This window comes from Mustela putorius, unplaced genomic scaffold, assembly GCF_011764305.1.
Source record: "Mustela putorius furo isolate JIRA1106 unplaced genomic scaffold, ASM1176430v1.1 tig00000487_pilon_pilon_pilon, whole genome shotgun sequence".
Taxonomy (NCBI): Eukaryota; Metazoa; Chordata; class Mammalia; order Carnivora; family Mustelidae; genus Mustela; species Mustela putorius.
The window spans coordinates 4275303-4302751 of record NW_025421399.1 but is presented as its reverse complement, the minus strand read 5'-3'; the positions used below and the strand labels follow the sequence as shown (position 1 = coordinate 4302751).

At 48.3% G+C, this 27449-nt stretch overlaps 1 protein-coding gene across 26 annotated transcripts in view; it reads right to left on the bottom strand.

Annotated features, from left to right (window-relative positions):
- MAPT (microtubule associated protein tau) overlaps nucleotides 1-8104 on the bottom strand; it is a 99056-nt gene extending 90952 nt beyond the window's left edge. For 2 of the 26 annotated variants that reach the window (XM_045080832.1, XM_045080834.1), the window contains exon 1: nucleotides 7855-8104. The gene's annotated coding sequence lies outside the window, so the exon portion shown is untranslated. Of the gene's footprint in view, nucleotides 1-7758 lie in introns of all 26 variants that reach the window. The other 24 variants (XM_045080838.1, XM_045080849.1, XM_045080837.1 and 21 more) reach the window with 19 other exon arrangements.
- Between the last annotated feature and the right edge of the window lie 19345 nt (nucleotides 8105-27449).

The window sequence follows — 27449 nt, the reverse complement described above, 5'->3', positions numbered from 1 at the left end:
GGTAGGTCCACAAGGCCTGATGTCCACGGCCAAGGCCTCCTCCTACCACAGCCAAACTTCTAGGTCCGTTGCCCTTGTGACCATAATCATATAATTTAAATAAGACACAAGCGGATGAGATTCAAGTGCAGAATGAAAGGCAAACTCTTAAAGTCATTCATTGGTTTTAGGAAAATCCAGCTGAACGCTTTGGAAAGACTTCATAAAACTGAGTAATTTTTTTTACTGTCAAAGGAGATATTAAAGACTGTGAATGAAACAGTAAAACTCGAGAGAGATACTGCATTCAGATTACTCGGTAGTGTAATCCCTCTTTCCAAGGAGCTGAAATCTGAAGTCTTAACAAGGTATTGTGAGTGTGGCTTAGGGAAGAAAGACAAGAAATTCCAACCGGCTGATCCAAACACCAAGAGTATCATTTCATAATGATTTTTTCTGCTTTAATGACTTTAAAAAAAAAAAAAACTGACATAGTATGACCCTCAGTCTTCACTGCATAGATAAGAAGGCTTCTTAAACCAAATTTAGTAATTCAGATAGGAGCATACGCCTGGGATGCTTGGAGTCCCCTGGACTCAGAACATGTCCAGTTTGTTTTATTGAACATTTTTCGGCTTGACTCTTCTCTTGACCATGAAGCCCGCTTGCCGGTTTACCTACTTCCACATCCTGCTTAAGCATTTCATTTGTAAATCCTCTCCACTGCCTTCCTTTACTTTCCCGATCCCATCTGCGCTCGCTCTTAATTCGGTGAGTAGGCTAGTAGGATCTCCAAACCTGACACGCTTGCTAAGCGGGGTCGAGGTTCCCAGGATGGTGGGAGGGCGCGGTTCTGCTCCGGCTGGCGCGGAGTGTACACAGACTATTCCTGGCGTGGGGCGGATTTCAGGAAGGAAGAGGACAGAGGCAGGGACTGCAGATGATAAGTCACTCTCTGCTTGCCTGTAGCAAGAATTTCTGTCTGTACAATGAGACATGGGTGTGTGGGATTTTCGGGGGACCCGTTTCCACCCAAACAGCTGTGCCGGGCTCCAGGCAAGTTGGGCAGCTGCCCACTCCTATCTTGGTCCTTAGTCAGTGCAACAATTTATCTGTTACAAGTGTATCCATCACCAGGGTCAGGAGATGTCTTTGTACATTCATCCAATCTCAAGCCTTGATCCAGAGGCGGCTGCCCTTGGGACCATTCCCTAAGCAATTTATTATGTGCCAGGCCCTGGGCTAAGCCCTGCATTCTCCCCCTGCCCTGTTTAAGCCCCACAGCAACCAGGGAGATAGGTACTGCCCTGCCCCCCAAAGTGGGGGAGGCAGGACTTGCACCCAGGACTCGGCTAGAGTCCACACCCTTAATCACCAGCCAAACCTAATACCTCTTTTTGCAAGACAGGGCCCTGCCCTGAGGGCTTGTCAGGAAGAAACAGCGTCTGCCTTTAAGGTGCTCACCAGCTTTCCCTGAATAGCCAAGGCACAAAATACATTTCCGGGGGAATTCATTCTCTAGTGCCCCTGATTAGAGCAGCACAGAGCCCACCGAAATGTTAACACAGCAAAAACACTCAGATAAACCACCTGGAAGTCATTCAAGTTTGTATTTCAGGGAAGCCGGTTTTAGCTGCACATCTGCAGAATGTCTCCTAATCAGAGAACCCAGAAAGTTCAGAAACCATCTCAAGACGGCCTCTCCCTGCTTGCCCACACTCAGGTGGAGGCCATCTGGGCAGGAAAGGAACTTGGCCCAGGTGGCAGGAGCATGGTGTCTGGAGACAGGAAACGCGTGCTTGGACAGTAACCCCGCTGGCGAGGTAACAGGGGTGAGACGGGCATGTATGCTGCATGTCTGGTCGCCCACACAGGGCTGGCTGCAGGATTACAGTGGCCTCCGTTCTTCCCCCAGGTGGATGCCAGTGAGTTCTGGCGACGAAGGGTTCCAGGCAGTCCCTCTGTGCCACAGCATAAAGGAATATTTACTGTACAGACTGCACCCCAGGAAGTGAGAAAAGCCTCCAGGCCCACCTTTGCCGAGGGAACCCTGAGATTCTTGCATGAGGCCCTTTCCCATGTCCACCCAACTCGACTCAGCCACAGACTCAGAGCTGGTCCCATGGGCTGGTGCCAAAGCTTTGATCTCTCTGAGGGCACCTAAGATGAGGATCTGCTGTCCCTAAAACTTCACTGATTTGGCCCTGACCATAGCTGAGTCTATATCATGATTCCCCAGTCTTGATTTCCAGCCTTCTCTGAGCTGATCAGAACCAGCTGCTCCTTTGTACAACAGAGCCGTCTTGAACACCTGGGTCTGGGGGAAGAGGTTTAAGGTCCCTAGGATATTTTTCTCTTTGTTTTATAAACAGAGGTACAGAGGTTGAGTGAAATCCCTTGCTCCCTGTGCCAAGGCTAGATGAGAAATTACAAGCTTCACGTTGTGCTCCAATGACGGACTCTTTCAGAAGTCCATTTTGTGAGTCAGTGGCTTTGGAATCTTCCAATGGGTCAGTGTTACAGAGATCATGCGCAGGTTCCCAGGCTAGCCCACAAAGGCCTATTAAAGCCACGTGTAGTTGAGAAGAGGAGGAGGCTAGGGTTGGACTTCCAGCTCTACTACTCCCTGGCTGTGTGACCTGTAGTGAGTTACTAAACCTCTCTGTACTTCAGTTTCTCCATACGTAACAGAGATAATAACAGCACCTGTTACGAAATGGGGGTTTGGGGAGGATGAAATGAGATCATCTCTGGGGAGCACTTACAACAGTGCCTCCTAAAAGACACTCCCTGAACATAAGTGCCATTATGATAAGAATGCCAGAGTAACAATGTTTCTGTAGCAGGACTTCTGACCCTGGCACAAGTGACATTTGGGGCCAGATACTCTGATGTGGGGGACTGTCCTGTGCATAGCAGGAGGTTTGGCAGCGTCCTTGGCTCCTACTCACTAGAAGCCAGTGGTACCTTCCCCAGTTGTGAAAATTAAAGACGTCTCTAAACCTCTCAATGGCCCTGGGGACTGAATACCACTGTTTTACAGGAATACACCCAAGAGTCCCAGCTGGAATATTTGGGTCCTCTCCTGGAAGCAGCCCAGCTGGTGAGGCAGCAACCCTCTCTTCCCCTCACCTGCTCAGGTATGCTCCTCCATGCCGGGGCTCCTGCAAACCACCAGCAGAAGCAGTGAGGCTGGCAAGTTAGAGAAGCAATTAACTAGGTGGATATTTTGGGGGATATGGAGAGGTGGGGGGGCACTTTTTAAAGTGGGATAATGAAAAAGGCAGGGCGGGAGGAAGGGGAAGGGGCAGAGACAAATGGGGTTTCCCACATCCATCCTTCTGACTTCCGGTGCCAGGAGGGCCTACAGTCCCAGAGATGGCAGAGATCAGTTCTGATCTGTTTCCCCCCAGAGCTATTGTGTGCTTTCTTTCCATCCTCTCTCCTGCACTCTTCTGGCCAGCTAGGGTGGGGTGAGCAGCGGGGACTGGGCTCTGGGGCCAGGGAGCGCTGTACTGGGAAGGGAGAAGGCTCAGAAGCAGAGTAGGGAGGGTGTGGAGGTACACGAAGGAGCACAGACTGCTTTCTGGCTGCCACTTGGATACCGAGCAGGGGACAAACTGGACTAGATTTGCCCCCAAACCTTATCGATGCCATGACCTTGAATATAGCCCCCTTCTTCTAGTTTTCTCTTTACCACCTTTTTGACCTGCATTTTCCCATTTTACCCAATTACTTGTTAAATGGGTATGGACCAAACACCTATTCGAGGTCTAGCACTGTATTAAGCCCCCGACGGTGTTTTGATTTGTTTTTGAGTGATTCTTTTTCAAGGTGGGCATAGGGAGAATACTATCTAGTTGGAAAACTATCAGGTGTTTAACTAGAAAACTAATACATGTTCACACACACAGATGTGGAGCCACTCAAACCATATTCATATACATAAATGCTGAGGGAAGTTGTAATAAAACACAACTTTTTAAAATTTTTGACAAATGGGTTCATGAACTGATGTTAACAGGGCAGAAAGAAAATTCAGCCTAAACAAAGGGCACCAGGATCTCACTGCATCTCCCCGCTGGCACTGCCCTCCAAGGGTAGTGGGTCAAAGCACCCGTCCAATAGAAGGGGCTCTTTCCCCAGTCGGAATAAATCTGACCCTTTCTCAATCAAACTGCTTCTAAGTTTTCTTCTTGCAATTTGTGGGAATAATCCATTCCTTTTGTTCCTGTCAGGGATGCTGAGCCTGATACCTGAAACCAGTTCCAAGCCACGCCCTTCCACCATAGACAGGTGCTGGAGGAGGCGCGTGTGGGGGCGGGCACATACAGACAAGGGCTGTCACTTCTCCAAAAACCAGCAGAGCCAACAAAACTCTCCCGCAACTACCCAAAGGCAACCCCAAGAGCTAAACCAGATTAGTGCAGTAAACACAAGCTGTTTCAGAAGCAGCTGTAGGTAAAAGAATTGATGAGCTTCAGGAGTCACTTGGGACCAGCCACTGGGATGGGGTGGGGCGGGGTGGTAATTCATTTATTGTTTAGAGGCAGGGTCTGGAGATGGAGGAATGGATAAGCAATTCTTATCTAGCAAACCTAAGCAGCATCATAAATTGCAAAATAATACCTTCATTTATTTAGGTAGGAAAGACATTTCTCCTTCTGCCGTAGGACAGGTCGATGGGAGGGGGTAGCGATCAAAAACCCATCCTGCGGAGCCTGAGCACACACCCGAGGTGGCCTGGAGAGCCAGGCCCCGCAGTCGCTGTCCCAGGTTCCAGCCCAACTGAGCCCAGCTGGAGACCGCGCCTGGAGGTTCCTGCGTGCCAGAGGCCAAATGGGGTGTTCCGGGACATAAATGAGCTCCCGCCTGATGGGGGGGTCGGGGACAGGAATCGATAGCCCTCGGAACTGTGCCTGGACCTTTCCCTTAGGAGCATGGGCTCAAATGCTGTATCCCTCGAGATCCCAGGAGGGGGAGGGGGGAAGCCGGTTACTTCAAGCACGAGGAGAGCCAGGGATGGTGTTTCCGGATCCAAGTACGAAGATCCATCTACTGGCGCCCGGGATTCCTCCCTGAACAGCTCCCAGGCCTTGCCAAACAGAGCCCCACTAAAGCGCCAACACATTTCAAAATGGAGCAAAATCGCGGACGTCTGGACTGCGCTTTGTTCCCGGCATTGAGCTAAATGTGCTCGCTCCCGCCGTGCTCCCTTTCCTCCAACCGACAGGAGGTGACCTATCCGCCCGCGGCCCCCCCGGGGGAGCTGCGGCCGCGGGCTACCCGTTCTCAGGGCCGCTCTATGACCCTTGCTCTGTCTGGAACCAGAATTCCGCGCCCAGCTCTAGGGTGGAGGAGGTGGAGGGGGGCGAGAGGAGAAGATGCTCGAAGCGATCCTTGAGCCTCTCCTGCACCCCACCCTTGGAGGGCTCAACTCTGCAGGGAGGCCCCAGACTTCCTGGCTTCGACCTCCGACGCCGCAGCCAGGAAGGTTCAGCCGGGCCTCTGGCGGGCTCTCGACCCCAGCCCGACCAATCCCTGGACATTCAGATCAATCTGGGCAGCTCGCGTGAATGATTGGGCTCTAGGGATGCTCATCCCTCTCGGAACTGCGCCCCTGCATCAGTTTGCAGCGATAGAATTAACCAGAAAACCGCGCGGACCCGGCTCGTGGCAGGAGGGCGAAGCTCGGACTCCCTTGCCAGGGCGTCCATAACCCCCTTTCCCGCTCCCTCCCCATTTCAAGGGTGACAGTGTACTCGGGCTTTTAAGTTAAAATCTTGTACGTTTCCAAAATAATATTCAGCCACAATAATAAAAATACATGAGGGACGCTAATCTGGGTGGTTGAGGCCGCCGGAGGCCAATTAGGAAGAGTCACCAGCTCAGGGTTGGGGGCGGTTTACCCCCAGCAGCCTCAGAAAGACTGAAGGGCCGCGGCCTCGCCTGCCCCTTGGGTTCAAAATCTTGGCTGGGAAGGGGCGGGGCAACGCCCCGAGGTCCGTTCTCGGGACGCGTGTGGTTTCCATAGCAACCACCCCTCGGTGCCCCCCCCCAAGTCATCTCAGGAAAAATGGGTGTGGCCCGAAGCAGAGGAGGAACCCTCTTGCCCCCTTCTTACTTTCTTCCATCTGGCGAAGCAACAGGGCAAGAAGCCGAGAGGGGCTCAGCCTGCGCGCTGTCTCCGCCACCTCCCGGGGGTCACCGCTGACCCTTAGTGGGCAGCCCGTGGGAGGTGGCCCCCAGGCCTCTCAGGATGGAGGAAGGGGCTTCCTCCTCTGCGGCCACCCGCACAGCGCGCAGAGACCTCGAATTCCAGCCCTTCGGCCCCGCGAACTCTTCCTGGCGCGCCGCCCGGCTCCGGGGAAGGGGCCGAGCGGGGTCACGGCCGTTCCATCCATGCCCTCAGGGCTGTGACTGGGGTTCCTTGACCCGAGCCAGCCCGAGATCTAACAAAAGGCTCGAAAATGCGGGGCGGAAAATAGGGGGGCAGGGGCAGGGCCCTTGGTTAAACACTCTCATAGATAAGAGCCAAAAAACCAGGGCTGGCAACGCAGATCACGTAAGCTCTACAAACAAAGCATCTAGCCTCCGAGAAAGATTAGGGGTGAACGCCCCCAGGGCTCAAGCCCACAGCAGCAAAATACCAAGACTTCAGCGTTGATTATCGTGTCCCCCCCCACCTTAATTACAGTCCCCGCCCTGTCCTCCAAAGCCTAGCCACCCGGCTTGGCAGGGTACAGTAAAGACGTGACACGCCGCAAAAAGATGGCACCTCGCGTTTGGAGGGGGAAAAAAAGCAGGGTGGGAGTGGGAGGAGGCAAGCCTACTCTCCCCCTCCTTGCCCACCCCGATCCACACCCACTGCCGCAGTGAGGGGCGAGCCCTGCGCGCCAGCCCAGCGCCTCCGGCAGGGAGCGCACACGCCGGACGCCAGGCGCAGCGCGCAGAGAAAGGGGCCCGCCCCGAAATGCACCTGCAGCCCCCGCGCGTGCCTGTGCCGGGCTGCGGTTACGAGCAGGGATCCGCCGCTACCGAGTCCTTCCACACTGCAAGGCCAGGTGACTCCAGCCTTTTGCCTCTCCGAGCCCACACCGGGATCCCCGCGCTACCTTGTCTCGGGCACGGCGCGGCTCGCATTTCGGTGCCAGGCGCGCGCAGGGGGAAGGGCAACGAAAGTGACAGCGCCTGGACCCCTCCCCATCTCCTCGATTGCACTCCCAGCCCCCAAACGTCCCCTGCGGGTTTCTGAAGGAGGAAAACGGGGAGGGAGTGGGCCACCGCCTTAAATCAGGGGCAGTGAAAGCCCCACTGGAATTGCTGACAGGGAGTTGTAGGGAAGGGCAGGCAGGGATTCATCTTTTCTAGAACCGGATCCATACCTTCCTGAAGGGCTTATGGCAAACCAAAGCAGAGAAATAGGATTACGGGTTCGGTTTCGGGGGTCGTCACAAGACACCCCCTAACACACACATGTACAGACACACGCCCATTGCGGCAAAAGGTGACGAGCAAGAGTGCACTGCAGCCCTCTCCCCCAGGTCACCGCCATCCGCGCCCCACCCTTCGGGCACAACCTCTGGCCGGGTCCGCGCGAAGCGGGTCTTAAGGACACCCCAGAGCGCGCGCGCGCGCACACACTCACACACACACACACCAACACATATGCGTGCGTGCATCCCTTGCATGGGTCCCTTTCCAAGCCGCCCTATTCCCAGCCCCGAGCGCACACGGCGCAGGGAGGGGCCCCAGCCGTTGCCCCAGACCTATGCTTACCTCTCGAAACCCATCTCTGCGGCGGGGGACGAGGGGCGGCAGCCTGAGAGTGCAAGGGGGCGGACGGGGAGGCAGATAGAGGAGCCTCGCGCTTACCTGATAGTCGACAGAGGGCGAGGACAGTAGAGGAAAGAGAGGAGAAAGTGGCAGTGGTGGCGGCGGCAGAAGGTGGGCGGCGGCGGCGGCGGCGGCTGCGCTGCTGCTGGTGCGGGAGCTGGTAGGTGGCGGAGAGCGAGCCCGCGCACCAGCGAGAGGGCGCGTTCCCGAGGCCGGCAGGCGGCGCAGGCGCGAGCAGCGGGAGCGCGAGCCTTCTCAAGGGAGGGGTCAGCAGTGAGGTCTTCGCGGACGTTTTCTCCTCCGGCCACCAGTAGGCGCGCGCGAGCACCCCACCACTAGGCCCTCCCCCGCCTCCTAGCTCGCTCCTTTTGACGCTTCCCTTCTCCTTCCTTCCCTCCCCCGACAAATCGAGCCGCGGTGCCGGCCTCTATGCGCATGCGCGTTGCGTGGCGCATGCGCACTCCATGTCTCCTCCCTCGCTGGTCTTTGTCTTGTCTAAGGGGTCTCCGCCCTTGGGAGAGAGAGTGTAACTTGCGTCCGGGGTTTGGGAAGAGGCTGTTGCCCGGTCTCGCAGATCCGTTGTCCCTTTTCCTTCCTGTCCCGGTGATGTTCTATCTCGAAAAAGTCCTGGGCGGGTTTCCACATAGCTCCGCAGTTCTTCCACCCCGGAACTCAGGGCTTTCCCTGGGCTCGCCTTGCTTATGTCTGGCCAGGCAGCCTGAGCCCTTGAGTTTCCCGAAATGGTATCCGTTGTTGGAGTTTAGTTTCCCTGGGTCACCTTCCTTTCCACCTGTTTTCTTTCCACCGTTTTTCTTTTTGACCAAGGTGGGTTCTTAGTAAATCCACTTTAAACAGACTTAGTCATAATACAGTAATACAGGTTTGGGGTGGATTGGTTGGTATTTTATAAGGACCATTCAGTCTATTATTTACCTCATCGTGACCCAAGAATAAAATGTTAAATTAGGTGAAGTTGCCAATACCGCTTATCACGTTGCAAAGTATTTTCATATAATACAGTTATTTTTACTTTGCTTGTTGAAACACCATTATCTGTAAGTAGAGCTTGGGATCCCAATTTCCAAGTGCCTGTTGGAGATTCTCACCTGGATAGCGCACCTCACTGAAACTGAACAGTGGCTTTCATTCCCCCAGTCACCCGGCCCCCGGACTTTGGCTTTACTTGGTCTACCCAACATTTAATTTAAGCCCTGGCAGTGGGGGGCTGTATATGTATGGGGTTTAGGGGGCAGTTATCTTGTCCTGGGGGGGATGGGAACTTGTCCTGAAGCTTTAAGGTGCATATTATTTATATTCTCTTAAAAAACAAACAAACAGGGGCGCCTGGGTGGTTCAGTGGGTTAAAGCCTCTGTCTTGGGCTCAGGTCATGACCCGCGTGGGGGCTCTCTGCTCAGCAGGGAGCCTGCATCCTGTCCTCCCTCTCTGCCTCTCTGCCTACTTGTGATCTCTGTCTGTCAAATAAATAAATGAAATCTAAAAAAAACCCAAACAAACCCCAATATTGTATGTTACACATTAATACAAAAAGCAGGCTGTTAAAAATGCTTTATTCACACAGGATTAATATGTTATTATTGGGAGTACTCGATGGGTGATGAAGACGGCGGGCTAATTTTTTAAGCCACTGGTTCTGAGTCTCCGGAATTGACCTTTTTATTGTTGTTGCAATGGCCACCATCCTAGTTAAAGACGGCTACCTTGGTTCTGGAAATGTAGTTACTTGACTGGTCACGCTGCTCTCCTTTTCTCCCTATGTCAGCCCACCCTGCACCCTGTAGTCAGAGCAGTCTGAAGAGGCAATCATTTTAATCATGGCACTCTCTTGCTCAAAAACATCTAAAGGTTTCTATCTACCCCTTAAATGAAGTTAAACTCCTTAGCCTCGAACTCCACAGCATTCAAGGAGCCCCTGTCCTCTCCACTTTTCTGTTGAGAACAGATAAATGGCCAACTGATCTTGTTTGGTTGGTATTTTCCCACCTCTACTCTAGGGTTTTCCCTTGCCTACAAAGTCCTTGCTTTTTCTTCCGTTACCAAGGTCCTACCTAACCTTCAAACCCTAGCTCAGATTTTACCAAAGCCTCCCCCAGTCACTCCAGCTGAAAGGGATATTTCCAACCTCTAGAAGGAGCTTAGAAAATTTATTTATCTTCTCTGGGAAAGTGGAGAGGGGAGTGGAATTAATATCTATCTTGTAGCACTGAAATTTTATTACTGTCCCTCATTGTTTCCTTTCCCTTTTTCCCATATGGGGATTATATGTCCTAGCCTGTCACTGTGTGATCTGTACTACCTCTACTCTCTCCTTCCCCACTGATATTTGACTTTGGTCTTGTGATGATCTTAGGCTACTAGAATTAATGGACATGTTGTAGATTTGTCTGAGCACAAGCTTTAAGAGGCATTGAAACTTTTTACTACTTCCGTTCTTTCTTTCTCCACCAGAATGGCATGTCTTATAGGGCTGCAACTTCAGCCTAGGTCCCAGAATGAAAAAAACACAAGGAAGTACATATAATATGAATAAGAAATAGACATTTATTGTGTGAGTCACTGGGATTTTGAGAGTTGTCACCACACCAAAGCCAATGATACAGGGATTAAATGAGAATGTATATATCCATATAGCCATATATCTATACTTTATATATATATAACATATATATATATATATATATATATATATATATATTTTATGGCATGTTTTTGTTTGTGTGTGCATATGTATAAAGTTTCTTATGCGGTGCCTGACAAATAGTGGGCATTTATTAAATGATAAATGGTAGTTACTTATCGTCATGTTTATTGCCAATGCTTTTGCTACATGTGATTTTATTTCTATCTGTAAAATAAACTATAGCAGTCAAATGAACAGTCATCCTCATTCAAATTCTTGTTTCCTTGAAGATATAGACAAGGACCTGATGACACTGTGGTGCTCTGATACTGAATGATCACATTTGCCTGTATTAAACTAAAGTGATGAGCACTGAGAACAATTGTAAGCAGATCTGTCATTTCACTGTATATGATGTGGGGTTGGATATTCACTCCAGATAATTTAATCACCATGGGTAGCTAATGGCTCACTACTTGAGGCCAATAAAATGTATCCCCTGTCTTTCTCCCTGCCGTTCCCTCTTGCTGAAACAGAAATCTCATGGCCACATTCAGCAAGCCATGGCTCCTCCTGCGGAACTGTGGAAGGTGAAATGGCATAGGAAAGAAAAGTAGATTAGGTTTCAGAAGAGTTGGATCCTAATCTTAACCATCTTGTGAGTCTTTAGACAAATTTGCTAGCTTCTCTGGACTTCAGTTTCTTTAGGTAATAGTGTCCCAGGTGGAATTGGAACTAAGCTCCGGATACCCATAGAATTTGGACACTGCTACCAAATCTATTCATATACTATTTCAGTCAAGTAAGCTAAACTGTTCTGGCACCTGGGTGCTTCAGTCGATTAAGCATCTGCCTTCAGCTCAGGTCATGATCTCAGGGTCCTGGGATCAAGCCCTACATCAGGCTTCCTGCTCAGTGGGGAGTCTGCTTCTCCTTCTTCCTCTCCGTCTGCCGTTCCCTTCTCCTCATATTGTCTCTCTCTCTCAGATAAATAAATAAAATTTATTTTTTAAAAAAAGTAAGCCAAACTATTGTGCTAAACAGACCCCAAAATATAATGGCTCAAACACAACTCCCATCACAGCCTAGGGGGCAGTGTTCACGTGGGTGACTTCCTCTCCTTGAGGTTCAGGAACCCAGGCTCCTTTCATCTTGTGGCTCTGCCACTCCTTAGAGCCTTCTTGTTCTTTGCTTGGTTGAGGCTGGGTCATCTCATACTGGGCCCAGTTGGCAGGAGGAGAAGGAACAAATGCAGGAAGCACATTGGCTGTCATAGAGGCTGGACATGGCATCCAATCCCGTTTCACTGTTAGAATTTAATCACATGGCCATCCCAGCTGCAAGGAACCCCAACAAATGTGGAAGAACCGTGTACCCAAGAAGAAGAGAAAGGATTTGGATAGAAGGTAACAGTCTCTACCATACACACCTTGATTTACAGAAAGGGTAAAAAAGACCCCTCGGAAAAGAACCTGAACTTTTCTATCATAAGATTCTCACATATGTGACTATGTCAGCAGATCTTTTTTTTTTTTTAATGGTTTTATTTATTTATTTGAGAGAGAGAGTGCATGTGAGAGAGCATGAGCAGGGAAAGGAGCAGAGGGAGAGGCAGAAGCAGACTCTTCACTGAGCAAGGAGCCTGATGCAGGACTCAATCCCAAGACCCTGGGATAATGACCTGAACTGAAGGCAGGTACTCAACTGACTGAGCCACCCAGGCGCCCCAATGCCAGTGGATCTTGAGGTGGGTACTGGATAATGGAGAACAATGATAGCCAAATTTTAAATTAAGTTCCGGAGAGAGGAGGCATCATCGTGCACCTTTTTATCGAGGGTTTTGTTTGTTTGTTTTTAAATATTTTATTTATTTATTACACAGAGATCACAAGTAGGCAGAGAGGCAGGCAGAGAGGGAAGCAGGCTCCCTGCTGAGCAGAGAGCCCGATGCAGAGCTCGATCCCAGGACCCTGGGATCATGACCTGAGCCGAAGGCAGAGGATTTAACCCAGTGAGCCACCCAGTTGCCCCTTATCAGAGGGTTTTTAACCTTTTTCATTCCAGATCTCCCCAGGGAGCCAGGCAGGCTGCTGTTGGGCCGATTGTAACTCATCTTCTTCTTCTGCTCAGTCCCGCTTCCTTTCCTTACTTCCTCAGGTGTTGACGGCATGTCCTAGAACACATTTGTATCCTAAACTCAGGTTCTTGGATAACTCGACCTAGGACAACTGGCATCAGGAATGGTCAAAGAAAGCAGATGAGAAGATGCAGTTTGGGAGCTGGAAAGCCCCCTATGCTGCTGCCGGGGAGGGTCCATCACTGGTTGGGGGGTGGAGAAGCGCTAGCTCCTGGCACGAGGTGGATCCAGTTGTTAAGACTGTAAATTGGGGGGGCGCCTGGGTGGCTCAGTGGTTAAGCCGCTGCCTTCGGCTCAGGTCATGATCTCAGGGTCCTGGGATCGAGTCCCGCATCGGGCTCTCTGCTCAGCAGGGAGCCTGCTTCCTCCTCTCTCTCTCTCTCTGCCTGCCCCTATGCCTACTTGTGATTTCTCTCTGTCAAATAAATAAATAAATAAAATCTTTAAAAAAAAAAAAGACTGTAAATTGGGAATGGATACTGGTGGAGGGGAATGCACTAGCTGCTGTGAGATATCAGGTGTTTGAGGAATATGGGAGGTGGGGTAGGGAATAGTAACTAAGGATCATAATGGGGTGACTACTACTAAATTCAATTGAGTAACCATGCCCCAAAGACGCTTAAACTGCCAACCAAAGCCTGCTATGACTGGGTCAGAATCTTTGTTGGGAAAGGATGGGCTCTGACATATAAAATGAACATTCAGTGATGCCCTTGAAAATCCCAGATTCCCAGATTCCTTTGAACTCTCTGAGTCTGCAGGAGCACCCCCCTCCCCTTTGCTTGAAGAAAAGGCAAAGTCATCTTACCTCAAGTCAACGTGACTCCCTTCTCCATCTGCTCCCCCTCACCCCCACCATCAGCTCCTTTCCAGGCCACTAAACATAACCAGGATTAAGTGGATCCGTGACTTAACTCAGCCAGAGAAATGACTTGAGAGAGAGAAGGGAGAAAAGGGATGGGCCCTCTAAGGAGCCACAGATCTAACCAGCATGTACCATTGAGAACCTGGAGGGTATGTGTGGAACTGTGTTCTAAGGGTGCTTGATCAAGGGGGACAGGAATTTGTATCCAAGCAAAGACTCCTGGAGATGGTCTGCACGCCTTCCTAGAAGCATGAGAAAGACAAAGGCCACAGAAAGTGGCATAGAAATGCCAGAATTGCATGGTGGCCAGTGGAAGAGGGCATTCAAAGGTTAAGAGCAGTGGGCTGCTGGTATAGATATTTGGTGTAAAGTCCAGAACCCCCACCAGATGCTAAAGTTCCACAGGGAAGCACAGAAGACAACTGTATCAAGGCCATAAGGAATGTGTTGATAAGAGGGACACCAGTATCAGTAGGCTGAGAAGGAACTCTCTTTATAGGCCAAGTCTACATAGGAAAGGCTCTTACCAAATTAGGCCAAATGAAAGCAATGATGATGATAGGACCCAAAACAATAGAAGCCAAATGTGGCCTTTAGTCATTTGGTTTGCTGCAACCCTGAGCTTATTTTCAGGGGGACCCTAAGGAAGTGGTGCCTGCCCTTGACCCATCCAGAGGAGAGTTTACAAACTAGTGATTAATGCAGTTCTGTGCTCAGTCCACAAAACACTAGGGACAGTCTGTACCAGCTTGTCACTACCATTTATAGAAAATCTACAGATGGATTGTTTGTACCTGTTTTCTGTTATGTAATCTCAGTTTTCATTATGAACCCAATCATGCAGGCTGGTTTGGGCTATGGGAAGAGAAGCATATTAAAGACCCACCTTCTGATGAGACTGTAGCCTCCTTGAAATCAAGACATTTTTGTGCAAATCCTGGTGGGTTATGATCCTAAGATGAAGTACATGCTGTGTGACTGATGGGAAGCTGAGCCTGGATGCCTTAGACATCTCTGATATTTACCTGTCATTTCTTGGTCCTGGTACTTTATAACCTTTACCTTATATGAGTGTACTTTTTGGGGTCTGCTTTCATTAAACCAAAGAGTCATAATTGGTGCACTATCAGAATTTGGATGGATGGATGCATTTATCATAATGACTGGTGAGGTTGGAGTGGAGTCCATGGGATTGACCTATAAAGACTTAGGAACCCTGGTAGTGGAATACAGATTCCCTTGGGGTAAAAGACATGGGCAGCCAGAAGCAAGAAGAAGATAGGCAGCTTGCATCATCAGAAGAAATTAAGGACAAATGATCAGGAAGTGAAGGCAGTCTGCCCGATAAGAAGTCATGCTCCCTTTCCCAAGTCTCAGACCTGAGCCAGTTCTCAGATCCAGAACGAGCTGACTGAAAAGAAGTCTGGCTCTCCATTCAGAAAGAGTCTGTAACACTATGGCATGCATATACTGGGGAAAGAGGAAAGCCCAAATATTTTGAGGAGAGTTGGACTCAGGGTCTGAGTTGACATTGATACCCAGAGACATGTAGCATGTGAAGACCAGGTAATGAATGGAGCCCTGGCCAGAGTCCAGCTGACAGTGAGTCCATCAGGTCCAGAGACCCTACCTAGTCATCATTTCCATGGTTCACATGTCCTTCTCTGACTCTGACACCCCTGCCTCCCTGTTTTGCTTATACTCCTTATGACAACACTGGGCCCACCTAGATAATCCAGGACAATTTTCCCACTCAAGATTCTTAATTTAATCACCAAAGTCCACTAGCCGTATGAAATAACACATCCACAGGTTCCAGTGCATGGACATTTTGGTGGCGGCATGATTCTGCTTACCAAAGAAGGCATGGTGACCGGGGCACAGACCCTTCAGGGAGGATCGCCTGGGTCGTGCCTTCAGGGAAGCCCCAAGACCAGCAGAGATGCTAGCTGAGGACGACGGGGGTCTAAAATGGGTATTGGAATAAGGCAATGGTGAATATCATTTGAGGCTTCAACACTCTTACAGCTGCAGCGGTTAAGAATCAATAGAACTAACTTTCCTAAGTTGCTTCCAAGAAGAAAGCCCCAATGGAATATTGGGAAAACTGCTCCCTGAAAATATATGGAAAAATGGATCTGAATAGTGCAAGGGTGACCTGGGAAGGATGTGGAGACCATGTAGCACCTAGATCAGCTCTCAGGAAGGACTTGTTGTCCCAGCTACAGCTGTGCTGTCAGCTGATGGCTTTAGCTGTCACATCTTCCAGGGATGGCCACAGCTGCAGGGAGACAGCTCCTCTGAGACCATGTCCTTCCTGGGGTATCCCATGTTTAATGGCTAATCCAGGCAGAGGAATGACTATTCACCGTGGGGCGACTCTGATGGTCCATTTTGGCTCAGAGATTCCCACGAGGTCCTCTGAAGCTGTTGTCGGGCCTGTATGGCAGCTCGATTTCCTCCTTTGCACAGTTCTGCTTCTTTTCTCTCCTTCCACAGGTATTGATCTCCCAAAGGGCACCATCTAAATATCTCACATGCTAAACTCTGTCTTGAAATACACTTCCCCAAGAACCCAGCCTGTCTTCGCATGACATTACATGACAAACTAGCACTGGATTTAATGACTTTCCTAATTTCAAATGGGGGTAAATAGAAATGATACTTTGAGGTATCTGTCACTCACGAACTATGATATGAACATATCTACTAATGACAAAGTCAAAGGTACTGTTCATACTACATTCAGTGCTGAAATGCTATATTCCAGGAAAGGTTGTAAAAATAAAGATGATTTTGTTTCCCTTTTAAGTTCAGGGACCCTGAGGTTACGAACCTCCGTCTTCTTTTTCTATGTAGTAAGGGGTTTAACAGGTCCATTTAATGGAATTAAATAATGTCTACATTGAGATGAAATAATCATTTCCTTTATAACTTGATCAGTTAACATTTGATTCAGCTCTGAGTGAAAAATGCAACATAGCAGTGGTTCAAATAAGAGAAAATTGTATTTCCCTCTTACATAGGAGCCCAGAAGGAGGAGTCGAAGGCTGATTTAGAAACTCCAAGACCTTTTTGGAGCCCATGTCCATCTGTCTGGTTTCTCTACCATCCTTAGCATGCTCCTGGTGGGAAGCAAGAATTCCTGTTCCCTCAAATGTCTTTCTAGCTGGACTCAGTTCAGTCTGAACTAAGGAGAAGTGGATAGGGGTCTGGGATTTCAGAGGAATGGAATACACTTTACCAGGCAATGAGAACAGCAGATATTTGGAAATTAGATGTTTGCCCTGCCATATAGGTGGGTCACTCAGATAAAATTTACCTCTGCTGGAAAGACCCCCAACTTAGATTCCTCTGTGTGGTTAAGGGAGGCTAAAAAGTTTCTCTTGATCCCACAGGGTCTCAAGCCTCCAGCTCAAAATAATCCACATGCCAAAGTGGCTCGTTCTGGGGTGGGGGGCGGGGGTGTGCTCTTCTGAACCCCTTCACTCCCTGAGAGTGCAAAATGGCTGCTTGAACTCCAGGCATCACATTCCCAGAAAGGAGGAAGAGATAAACAAGGGAGCATCTCTTCCTTCAAGGGTATTTCCCTAGAAGTTACATATGACATTCTCGTTAACATCCTGTTGGCCAGGATTTCCACGTGTGGCCTCACATAGCTGCAAGGGAGGCTGGGAAATGTAGTCTTTATTGGAGAGATAAATACCAGCTCCAGGGGCAGGAAGGGATGTCAAGGAATAGCCACAGTAATGCTAGGAAGCCATCTCACTTGGTAATTCCTCTGAATGAGCAACCCATTCTTTCTCTTTGAAATAGATTCCTGAACATGTTTTTCACAACAAGGCATTTGCTCTTGAAACATAGGACAGCCTTTGATACCAACACTCCTTTATTTTCCACATGAAGTCAAAGGCCCAGGTTCATGGCATACTTAGCCTCAAATGTATTTGTCCTGCCTAATGGTCTGCGGGGCAGAATGTTTTGATGAGACATCTACAGTCCTCTCTCAAAGACGACATAGGAAAATACCAAGATAATACAGCTAGGGGGCGCCCGGGTGGCTCAGTCAGTTCAAGAGCTGACTTGATTTCTGTTCAGGTCATGATCTCAGAGTCAGGAGATGGAGCCTGCTTCAGATTCTCTTTCTCCTTCTCCCTCTGCCCCTCTCTGTTGCTAACCATTCCTCCCTCTCTCTCTAAAATAAACTCATATATATATATATATATATACACACACACACACACACACACATATATGTATATATATAATATATATTTATATATAATTAATATAAAAAATAAAAATAAATAAAAATAGTATAATTAAATTATACAATTTATATTTAAATTTATATATCTATAAATTTATAGATATAAAACTTTCTAATTTGGCTGCATTATATATATATATAAGCTCCCTAGTTGCAGTTGACATGCAGGTTGATTTACATGCAAATTTATAAACCCCTTAGTTAGGTAAAGTAAGGCAGAACCATGTTTTAATTGTTCTGGGCTTACCTCTCACTAATAATCATTGCTTCGGCTCAGGTTTTCCTATCTGCTTTTCTATTCCCTGCATCACCTCTCCTTCCCTCCACTCCCCTGGGGAGGCCTCCGCTCCTGGTCTAGGTTCCCAGGGTTCCAGCAGAAAGCAGGGTGAACTGCAGAGGAAGGTTTCGGTTACACATGACTCAGCAGTCAGCTCTATTGTCAAAAAAGTAAAGATGATTCTGGGGCTAGAAATAGGGACAACACATAACGGATCCGTGAGGTCATTTTCTCCTTATGTTTGGCTTTGCTCAGACACCCTGGATAGACCAGCCTAGGGGAGTGTCAGGTAATTTGGGGAGTGCTTAGAGGGGAGCCCAAACACAAAACTTGAAAGAGCTGAGCAGAAATTCCTTTCACTTAAACCATGCCCTCAGATGGGAGATCCCACTCTATGAAGGTTGTAGTCAGAATTTAAAGATCTGAATCAAATCTCATTATCTATCTATCTATCATCTATGGAGAAAGAGAGAGGGAGAGAGAGACAGTCTGGCATCTGTATCTTATTTTTTACAAACTGTTCTTTATTAAGAGTGAATATCTTTTCTTTTCCCAGGTGATAATAAGTTGTAAGTACTAACACTTCTGTTATTAGTGTTCTGATTTTTTTTAAATTGGAGAATCTGCTTTTTTCTTTTCTTTTTTCTTTTTTTTTAATGGAGACTCATCCATTCATGCTTTCAACAAACATTTAAGTGCCTTCTCTATGCTGGGAAGACATCTATGACCAAGACCTCAAGTCGCCCACAGTATGGCGGTTTGCAAAAATGTGTTATTAACTGATATTGATCTCACACGTTTGGGGGTAGCCAATCTGAAAAGGCTACATACTGTCTGATTCCAACTATATGCCATTCTGGAAAAGGCCAAACTATAGAGACAGTAAAAAGGTCATTGGTTGTCAGGGGTTGGCGGGGAAGAGGTAGAGCACAGAGGGTTTTTAGGGCAGCGAATGATTCTGTATGATATAATGGTAGATACGTGTCATCGTGTATTTGTCCAAACCCATAGGACGGAGAGTGCCAAGAGTGAACCCTGATGTAAACTGGAGCTTGCATGGTAATAATGTGTCAGTGTAGGCTCATGGATTATAACAAAGGCAACACTCCAATGCTAATGTTGGTAGTGTGGGCAAGGCTATGCATCAGGGCCAGGGGAAAATGGAAACTGTACTTTCTACTCAGTTTTGCTGTGAACCTGAAACTACTCAAAAAAATATCATCTACAAAATTATATTTAATAAACTGGGGACTGAGGACTGCTGGGGGGTGGGGGGGTAGGGAGAGGGTGGTTGGGTTATGGACTTTGGGGAGGGTATGGGCTATGGTGAGTGCTATGAAATGTGTAAGCCTGAAGATTCACAGACCTGTACCCCTGGGACAAATAATACATTATATGTTAATAAAAATATTCTTAAAAATTTGGGGAAATACCAAAAAATTGGCATTAAATATCACCTAGGCAGTTTGTAGCATACCTTCTTTAAGGATCAAATTCTAAGTAACAAAGTACATTCTTCAATGATAAAGAGAATCCCTTGATGAAGTCAGTGTGTCAGCTGGGAGATTGGACTGAGGGAACTGTTTCTACATCTTTTTTTTTTCCTGTATAAGAGATATTTATTTATTTATTTATTTATTTATTTATTTATTTATTTATCTGACAGAGAGAGCAGAAGCAGGGGGAGCAGCAGATGGAGAAGCAGGCTCCCCACTGAGCAGAGAGTCCAATGCGGGACTGGATCCCAGGGTCCAGATCATGACCTGAGCCGAAAGCAGATGCTTAACTGACTAAGCCACCCTGGTGCCCTTTATTTTATTTTATTTATTTTTATTTTAAAGATTTTATTTATTTAATAGAGAGAGACACAGTGAGAGAGGGAACACAAGCAAGGGGAGTGGGAGAGGAAGAAACAGGCTTCTCGCCATGCAGGGGACCTGATACGGGGCTTGATCCCAGGACCCTGGGATCATGACCTGAGCCAAAGGCAGACACCTAATGACTGAGCTACCTAGGCGCCCCCCCCCATATTTTAAAATAGTAAATAAAACCATGTCTAGCATTTCAAATAAATAATTGCCCTGGAAGCAACCCTGGGATGTTATTTATCACCCCCTTCCAGAAAATTCTGAAGCACCAGGCTGCCCAGACTGTTCTTGAAACACATGGCTGGACAGAGCCTGTCAAATTTCTGCCAGCAACTGGCGGGCTGTGATTTCCTGATGCTCCTGCACATACGAACACGTTGCTGACGGCTGACATAATAGAGAAGCGGTCTGGGGCTGAGGCTCTTTGCTTTGCTCCAGTCGAGAATGATGATGCTAGTTAAGTTGTCTGGTTTCCCTGGCATCAGAGAATGAACTGTAAGTCACCCTCTGACAGGCTGCCCTTCTGGAATAACCCAGGATGGTCTGTTCTAAACACTGCTTTAGTGTCCTGTGGCCTCACATGAATTCTCAGATCTTGAGTCTTAAATGCAGCATTAGCCCTAAATGCTCTCGTGCCTTTCTCCTGCATTACAGGAAAAAATCAAAATGAAGAGCATCAAAATATTCTGTTGTGTCTAGTGGTCGTTGGCCGTTCCAAGAACTGCGAGGCTTGTATTTACGTTTTTGAAATACGACAGTCCATCTTATTCATGATTCTGTAGCTGTCAATTCGCTTACTCCCTGAGATGGATTTGTACCCCCCAAATCAATACGGGCGGCGCTTTTGCGGTCCTTCGCGGACGTGTGCAGAGTGGCAAAAAAACAGGATTGGTCCAACTGGGCACGTTCCCAGCTGAGGTCAAACAAGGCAACGGTTCTGCCTCCTCATTTCAGCTCTCATGCTGTAAACAAGTACCCTTTTCATAGTTTGTTCAGTGCCATGCTTTTGGCATTTTTGTGTTTCTTGTGGGTGACTTTGCTGTTTAACACGGCCCCAGACATAGCCTTGAGGGGCTGTCCGGTGTCTGTAAGCACAAGGAGGCTACGATGAGCCTCATGGAGAGAATACGTATGTTAGGTAGCCATCATTCGGTGTGAGCTGCTGTGCTCTTGGCCACAAGCTCAGCATGAATGAGGCAATGATATGCATTAAAGAAGGTGTTTTCAAACAAAGACACGTAAGACAAGGGTGCCTATGATCCAGTCGATGAGAAGGTTGTAGGAATCCTAGCCTGCATTTCCCCCAGGAGCAGTGGTTCGTAATCTGCTAGTTCAGTATGCGTGGCGACTGCAGAACACAGCTCCTGTGAATAATGGGAATCAAAGTTTGGTAACGGGGTTCAAGGCCACAGTGGCCGTGGGGTGGCCATCTGGGACCGGCCTGATCATCTCCTGTCTGAAGATTACAGTCCAATTACAACACACTCTCTCCAAGCCAATGAATCACCCCATTTTCTTTCATGTTTATGCCTTTCATAAGCCTGACCATTCCCTCATCTCCGCCCAAATAGCTTATTTGTCCTTCAAGACTTAGCTCCATGAAGGCCTCCCTTTTAGGGCTAGATGTTGCCCCAGCGTCCCTCTTACCTCACTGCGGTGCGCTCACTCGTGTACATGACTGTGCCTACCTGAATGTGGCACTCTGGGAAGCCAGCGCTGTATTCTAGTCGCTTCCGTACCCTCAGCCCATAACACAGTACTTGGCACATAAAAGGTGCTGCAGAAACAGCTGAAGAGGAGCTGGCGGACAGAATGGATGAAAGAACAAACTGGAAGAATGACTTCTAAGAAACAGGTGCTGACTGTGGTTGTAGGATAGCCTAGGAGCTCAGGCTACTAGCAAACTAGAAAAGTGTTAATGTGGCTGGCGGGGGGACAATAAACCCAAACAAGTACAAATCTAATCCAAGGAGAAGATAGGTAGACACCCTCTGTAGGGAGTCTAGAGTGGAAAAGGCCGTCTGGTTTGTCTCTTCAAGCTTTTGAAAAATCCTGAATCATCGTTCAGACTGAACAGTCTTTTATTAAATACCTCTCACTCCCTTTCAAGTTTCACTGTCAAGCTTTATTGGATTCTGAGATGGACCGGGAGGAAGTGCAGAGGGCAAGGAAGAGGGGGCATCTCTCCCTTTCCTCCTCCCGCCCCTGTCTTGATTGTAGCTAAACAAGAGTCAAGAGGCCAGTAAGGGCTCAGCAAATCTAATAAGCCTGTGATCATGACTTTTTAAAAAGCTTACAGGCAGCTTCAAGCTGAATCAAAATTGTCCAATTTCTCCTGCCATTGGTAAGGATACAGCAGAGGTGTGCACGCATGTGCGGGCACATACACACACACGTGTGTGCACGCACACACACACACACAATCACTCTTCCTTCCTACTTTCAGGTACATTGTTCATTTCTCTGTGCACAATGCATGCAATTTATCCTCTTAACTTCTCCTCCAAAAATCATTTATCAGCCCCTGTCCATCTCTTCTATGCCTTAAGTCACAGAAGACACTGAGTGGGAAAGCATAGGGACAGCCTGGGAAATGCCTTTTTGGTGCATTTTGGTACCTTTTCCCCATCTCTCTCTTTCTCCACTGGCCTTCCATTCTCTGTGCTCCCCTCTCCAAGCACCCCCCCCTTCGCCACCCCACCATCTGGACAGTGCTGTGCAGCTGGAGTCCTCACTCCCCTCTTGTTTTGGGGAGAGAGTGAGGCTATGATTGGAACAACGTTAGAATGAAAAATTGTGGAATCCGAGCCCTAGACCCTTTGAAGTTCTGAGCCCACTTTAGGAACTGTTTTGTGTGATCTTCTCCTTTTACAGATCGGGAAACTGAGGCCCCAAGAAGAAAGCCACTGTGTGATATAAAGCCAGAGCTGGATTTAAAGGTAGGTCTTATATTTCCCAGTTCAGGATTCCCCGGCAGCACAACTGGACTGGGATCATCCTTGAACCTGGACATTGTATGGGATCAGGGTTCTCTACTGGGGGAGATTCTGCTCTCGGGGACCTGTGACGTTGTCTGGAGACATTCTGTGCTGTCATTGCTGGGGAGGGAGGGCGACTAGTATTGGGAAAGCCGAGGGCTGCTTGTAAAGCATTATCCGAAGCGGGATCTCGTCCCTGGCCTGTGTAGGGCACAGCGGCAGCCCCTCTCGCGGTCCCCATGTGTGCCTTCTGCCCTGGAAGAACGACGTCTCAGCGAAGCCAGGGCTGCAGGGCTGGAACTCAAGGCAGCTCAAGGCAGTCTTTTTGTTTGTTTTTGGTTTAGGGATTTATTTTTGTTTTTGTTTTCAGAATGTGAACGTTGTATTAACATAAGGTTAATATAACAAGTAATGTAACATAGGGTTCTTGACCACAGCATGACTTTGGACCAGGAAAGTCTTTGTCGTGGGGCCACATCGTGGGATGTGCGGCAGCACCCGTGGTCTCTACCCTCCAGAGCAGCGCCGCTCCCACTTCCCCTCCAGTGCTCCAGACCCCAGGGAGGAACAGGTGGACTTTTTTTTTTTTTTTTTGAATGTGAGATACAACTCATATACTACAAAATTAAGTGAAAAGTTTCTATGACTTTCATTGTCCAGAAACCCATTCCTTATTCCTCAGTTCCATCCAGGCCTGACTCGTAATTATACTTAAAGCTTTGATCACTTGATTTGGCACTGGACTGTCCTCAGAGAGGTTTGTACCTGGACCCATTATAAAGATGGGATTCTTATGAGCAGTGTGTGTGTGTGTGTGTGTGTGTGTGTGCGCACGCACTGAGCGCTGTGTGGCCTCTCCTCTCCAGATGAGCACACGGGGCACTGGACTTCCTGGCCCACAGAGGGGTTGCATGGGGTCAAAGGGTGACTTCAGACCAAGGAGTTGTGAAGGGAGGTGATGCGTCACATAAATTGGCTTGTGAAAATCCCTCCAGAGTCCTTGCCATCTGCTGAGGCGAATGTGGAAGCCCATGTCAAGTTGGAGCCTCTTGAGGCACCTGGGTGGCTCAGTTGTTAAGCGGCTGCCCTCAGCTGAGGTCATGATCCCAGGGTCTTGGGATTGAGCCCCACATCAGGCTCCCTGCTCTGCGTGGAGCCTGCTTCTTCCTCTGCCTGCCACTCCCTCTGCTTGTGTGCTCTTCGCAGCATATTACAATCACTCAGGTAAGTAATAAATAAATAAATCTTATTAAAAAAAAAGGAAAAGATGGAGCTTCTTTCAGTCCGGGTCCCTAAGTGATTATAATATGCTCCAAACTCCCTCCTGATCCTCATGGGCCACATAACATGAGCAGGAAAACCAATTTTATCAAGCCATTGGTACTTGGGCATTGTTTGTTACTGCACCACAATCTAGCCAATCCTGACTGTTGCAAGGCACATACCCAGAAATCAGCCTGTGTTCAAAGGGACCATCCAAGTCAAACCAGCCAGTGGAGTCCATTCAAATGCAGATATAATCTGGGGTTAAAAAAAGAAAAAATGAGTGCGTGAAGTTAATTAACAAACATTTTATTGAGTTACAAACACAAGCAAGCTAAAAAAACAAAAGAAAACAAAAACAACTTGTTTTTGTTAAGTTTCAGTTGTTTACAAATTCTAGAGGGTTAAACAGAGCGTGAGCACAGTGAGGGCCCTTCTTGTGCTGTGTGATGTGGGGGACTGATGCTCACGAAGTCATAGAGGGGCTTTTGTGGGCAACAATAGCATCTCAGGGCCCACGTGCTCCCCTTGTTCATCCACAATAACTGCTTTCTCTTGCAAGTCGGGCCAGTGACTTTGTGTTTAGAATATGGAATCGAAATTATGAACAGAGTAAGGGAGTATGCCTGTTTAAGGAAGTCAGATGTGAAGACCCAAACCAGATCGACCAGGAAGAGTGACCAATGACCGGAGCAACTCTTTAACGAAGAATTCTTCTGTCCTTTTTCCCTCTGTGTCCTGAAGTATTTGCTTCCAGGTCCCTGAATGCCTGAGTGGGAGGCCAAGGGCCGCGGAGGGAGTATAAAGCTAAGATTCACTACCCACTGAAGATCAAAGGCATGTAAAGATAAAGTGTTGTGCAGATGAATGCACTGAAGGGGAAAATTAGATTCAATATTCTAATAATTATTCTAATAATCTAGTTAAAAAATGCATATGGCTTAAATTTTAAGCCTAAAAGAAAGGGGGGGGGGAGGTGTACCTGTCCACAGTAATTTTCATCACCGTCATTGTTTTCTGAAACAATGCACAAACATCAGGTGGAAACCCTGAGTGTTGATTCACGGTTGTTTTTGGTTTTGTTTTTAGGAGTTTTAAGAATTTTTAAGGTTTCTAGTTGCCAGTGCTCCTCCCTAGCTGCTACCACTGGGCAAAATACTCGACTTCTCTACACTCCTTTCCTCATTTGTAAAATGAAGGGGTTGGAGTAGAAGACCTCCAGGGGGTCTCCTAGCTCTAAACAGATGTAATTCCTTGAAAAGCAACATCCTGGAGGGAAGCAGGGGCCCGTGCTTTGTATACAAATGGTGTATTTTCTGAGACAATTGACCTTCCAAATCTGACATTTTTAAAAATCTAAAATAACGTTCTTCCAGATAGGCTGGCTGCTGAGAACAACCAGATTTGGCAGCATCCAAGAGACCTTGAAAGTGAATGCTTTGAGCTGGGGGTTGATGGAGCAAGGAGACAGTGCCCCCGGGGCACGGGCTATGGACATCAGCAGCTGGTCAAGGAGATCAAGCAGGAAGAGCTGGAAGTCCCGGCCAGGTCCCCCAAAGTCTTCCTTCCTGCTGAGGATCCAGTCTTCATAGACAGGAAGGTCAGGCCATGGGCTGAACATGGGGGAATGTGGCCACCCCCTGTTTTGTCTGCCTAGGACTCTTTCCCCTTTCCTAGGATATGGATGCCCTCTTCTTTAGGAGAACAATCCCTTTTGTCCCTTCAAACCCTGTGGTTTTGATGAGGTCCCCTATGATGGTGTCTACCTTTCTGGTCGTGCAAGTGGGCCCATGATCCAAGCTGGGCTGACCCCTGGGCCCTTTCTAGTTGGAACTGGGGGAAGAGGCTTTCTTCCTCTGCACCCCTTCCAGGGTTCTAGCCCCGCAGAAAAAGTGCCTCTGAGAGAAGCAGGAACAAGAGGGGGAAAGGCATGATGGGGTCTGGGTCCCTGCCTGGACCTTTCCTTGTTCTCCTTGCCGCTGAACCCACAACTCCCCTCTCCACCCCAAGTGAGTTGCAAGTAACCATTGGCAACGCGTGAGGCTGGGGTTGTGGAAGAGAAGGAAGAGGGAGGGAGTCTTGGAAGCTTTTCTGGGTGTTCAGCCTGCAGAAGCCAGCCTTGGAAAGTGCTTGGAGCCAAAGCAATGAAGGTGTGTCCAACCCAGCAACCACTCGGGAAGGGCAGGCAGGCCCAGCAACCGAATACCGCTGGGGAGAGGATTTGTGGAGGGTTGGTGGGTCTCAGTGAGTGAGGAAAGAAAGAAAAGGGGAGGAGGAAGGAGACATGGCCAAAACTGGAGGAAGTTTGGGGAAAAGAAGAGGGGTGGAAAACATAGTGGTCAGGGAAAGAGGAAGAGAGGCAAAAAGAGAAAAAGAGAGGGTGTACCCTTGTGTTGAGAGACATTTTTGAGAGTCGGATCTGAAAGGAGGTCAAAATAGGACACTTCACGTCTTAAGTGAATTGAGGAGGGATACTACTATCCCGGAGATGGAAAAACACTGTGCTACACGGAGCCCTAGCACACTTGAGCAGGGCACTCACTTGAAATCGATTCACTCTGACACTTCCCTCCTCTTCCAGCTCCGTTTACCTGGAGATGACCTCCAATTCTTCACAGCGGGTTCTACCTTATGTCCTATGATCTGCCCACCTTCGGGTCAGACTGACCTTGGGCTTTGACGAGGTGTGGAGGCAGCCTCACGTCACCCCTCTCCCTTCCCCTCCCCTCCCCGTGCACCCACGCCTCTCCCAGCATTAAATCCCTCTGGACATTCCACCCATCTGAGGCTGAGATCCCTACTCCTTCCCCTGGTCTCCCAGACCCTTCTGATCTGGCCTTGCCTTTCCGTCCTCTCCCACTGTTACCTCGGGGGGTCAGGGAGGTCCCCCAAGGAGATGACCATCACGCTGACCATCATCTAGACAAGAGGAGGCAAGAAGGAGCAGCTCCATGAAGACATGGGAAAGATAGAGCATGCCAGGTTGGGGGGGGGGGCAAGTGCAAAGGCTTTGAGTCAGGAATAAGCTAGAAAGAGTGAGGACTAGAGAGAGTGGGGAGGGGACAGTGTCTCCACAGCCTCAGCTTCCAGTTAAAGACATTCAGAGCTGGAAGCAGCCACAGAGGAGCCCTGACCTAACTCCTTTATTAAATTGAATCAATTATTCAGTTTAAGTTTTAAAAATTGAGATAAAATTGATGTATGACATGGTACTACTAACTTCTTTATTCTTAAAAATGAGGAAAATGCAGGTCAGAGGAGGTTAGCACTTGTTCAAAAAATTACCATGAAAAAACCCACACAAGTAATCCATGAAAACCTTATTGTTAAAAATGCA